Source organism: Suricata suricatta, chromosome 14, assembly GCF_006229205.1.
Source record: "Suricata suricatta isolate VVHF042 chromosome 14, meerkat_22Aug2017_6uvM2_HiC, whole genome shotgun sequence".
NCBI classification, from domain to species: Eukaryota; Metazoa; Chordata; class Mammalia; order Carnivora; family Herpestidae; genus Suricata; species Suricata suricatta.
The window spans coordinates 70,142,197-70,144,959 of record NC_043713.1 but is presented as its reverse complement, the minus strand read 5'-3'; the positions used below and the strand labels follow the sequence as shown (position 1 = coordinate 70,144,959).

General features: G+C 45.0%; 1 protein-coding gene and 2 gene segments (V, D, J or C); all 3 read right to left on the bottom strand.

Annotated features, from left to right (window-relative positions):
* The window catches only part of LOC115277666, an 869,742-nt gene that overhangs the window by 460,954 nt on the left and 406,025 nt on the right, over nucleotides 1-2,763 (bottom strand).
* Nucleotides 1-2,763, bottom strand: part of LOC115277665 (immunoglobulin lambda-1 light chain-like) — a 653,789-nt gene that overhangs the window by 434,802 nt on the left and 216,224 nt on the right. The window lies entirely within an intron of this gene.
* LOC115277676 overlaps nucleotides 1-2,763 on the bottom strand; it is a 24,679-nt gene that overhangs the window by 2,430 nt on the left and 19,486 nt on the right.

Genomic DNA, 2,763 nt, shown 5'->3' with positions numbered 1-2,763 from the left:
TCTTGCCTCTCTCCTGCTCTATCCACTGTTTCTGCATTAGGAAAACTGCCCCCTTATGTGCCCTCCCATCACCTGTATGCAGACTTTATGCTCTACTCAGATTATGCAGGTTGAGTCTGTCCATGTCTCTCTTGGCTATTCAAGGGTCTGGACTGAGAAGGTGTCTACACAAACTCCTCTTAGATTAGGACCAAATCCAAAGCAGTGACTGGTCCCATGGGCACATGGCCCCTTTTATGCAGGTAGCTGCATCTTTCCTCTTATGTGACCCTTCCTGGTTTTCAGGATTTCCTTCCTCTGAGGTTCCTGCAGCACTGAGGAGATGGGGAGAGATTCTCTCCAGGTTGTGTGTAGAAGTCTTAGTGCCCATGCATAGAGGGGTTACTCACTGAAAATCTTTGTAATCCGTTATGATTTACACCTGCTTAAAACAATAGTTCTTCATACACCATGGGAAGTGATTCCCTCCTAGGATCAGTCCTTCCAGCACATAGGCACAGTCTGCAGGAGCCCTGCCATGTGAGGCTGTGTGTGACACTGAACACAGAGCACAAAAGACAAACCTGCAGGAAGTTCTAGGAGAAAATGAGTAACAATTGAAGGGATCCAATGACAGAGATTATATATGAGTCCCTACTTAGCCAAACCTGCATATAAATGGCTGTCATTTTATATAAAATTCATCTCATTAAGATTGATTTAATTTCAATGCTGATGTCATTACGAAGATGCAGGGAAAATCATTAGCGCATTTTTCCTATTTCTGGGCTTACTGCAGAGAGAATATGGATGGAAATCATGGTTGAAAGCATGGATGAAACAACAGTGCAATGGAATAGGAATGTCTTCTGTTTTCTGATGAATAGTGTAGTAGATGAAGAGTAAAATAAGATTTTACTAAAATAGTTTATTTTTTGTTCATTTCTTCTTACTTTTTTCAGCCATGAGTTTTATTATCATGGGTCTCATTTAGCAGGATGCAAAGACCAACATGGTATCCAGTGAAACCCTAGAAGGAGTCTATTCCTTTGAATCTCAGAGCCATCTCAGTGCTGGAATTACTAAACACTGAAAGAGGTTCCAGGACAAAATTATTTGGGGTCCGAATTGTCTCTGGGGGTGGGCAGTGTTATATCCCTGTGCCTTGTGTCTAGCATATTCAGGACAGAGCACGTACTCATTCATCCACTCATGACTACAAGAATGAATTTCTGTTACCCAAGGCCATCTGACCCAGAAGTTCCTGTCAAAGGACCCACAAGTGAGTGTGGAGAGGTGGAGTTAAGGGAGAGTGTCCCTGAGGTCACAAGCCTCGTGGCGCTGGGTTGGAACAGTAGACTTTGCTGTAAAAGTCCACCCTGTCTGGAGGTGTCACTGAGCGAATGTCAGCCCAGCCCTGACAGCAGAGGGAGATTGTGCGTCACTTTCCTATGACCTTGGCCTCATGAGAACAGCATTCAGACTGCTGCTTTCAGAATCAGTGTACCCCACAGTCCCCAAGCCCAGAGATGGTTGTGGACTGAGCTTCCCGTGGAGACAGAGACTTGCTCTAGGTTTCCTGATTATCGGCCTTGTCCCAGAGGACCTGGTGTTAGTGCACATCCTGGCTGCGTGGTAACAGGACCACAGTTACACTCATTATTCCTGGGAGTTTCTGCTAATGGGGATTATGTCTCTCAGTTACTGTGATACTGAAAATGGCTGGGTGAGCACAGATTGTCCCTGACTTTTGGGAGGACAGAGAAGCCTCTAAACTGCAGTCCAGAATAGTAGACACACAGGGAGAGGGGAGATCCATGTGTGTCTGTGAGTGTGTGTGTGTGTGTGTGTGTGTGTGTGTGTGAGTGTGTGTGTGTGTGTGTCTGTGTGTGTGTGTGTCTGTGTGTTTCTGTGTGGCCAAAATTGAGGCCAAGGGGCCCTCAGTTCTTCTTGTGGCTTTCCCACATTGTGATAGATGGCTCTCCATGAAACTCTCTACATGAAGCTAATTCTCTGTTAAAATATTCAGGATTCTGGATTCTGGATTAAAAGGGCAACTGTCTGAAAGAACTTTTCTCGGAGGAGCAGTTAATTAGGCAGTGAGGAATCCTTTGAGAGCAGACCTGTTAGTAATTAATGGAATCAAAAGTCCAGATCTTATCGAGTGACAGAAATCTGTCCCATTTTTTGTCTACAGACACAAAGCTTATAGTTGTCCTGTCTTCAGGTGTCAGAGATCACAGAGCATGGGGTGAGCATTCCCCCCTTTTCCTGCCTCCACACCATAGCCATCCCCCAGTCCCTTGTGTCCCCAGGTGCCTCCCGGGGGGTGGGTAGGACATAGTGATGGCTTGAGCCAAAGCCTGTGATTTAAGGGACAAGAGGAAATGTTTCTATGGGAAATCTACTGTCCAGATATTTCTTAAGAAAGAGATTCTGATTGTTTCCTTTGCCTTGCAGAAGCTTTTTATCTTGATGAAGTTCCAAGGGTTCAGTTTTGCTTTCATTTCCCTTGCCTTTGAGGATGTGTCGAGTAGGAGATTGCTGCGGTGGAGGTCTAGGAGGTTTTTTCCTACTTTCTCCTCGAGGGTTTTGATGGTTACCTGTCTCACATTCAGGTCCTTCAGCCATTTTGAGTTTATTTTTGTGTATGGTATAAGAGAGTGGTCTAGTTTCATTCTTCTGCATGTTGCTGTCCAGTTCTCCAGCACCACCTGCTAAAGAGGCAGTCTTTTTTCCATCGGATACTCTTTCCTGCTTTGTCAAAAATTAATTGACCGTACA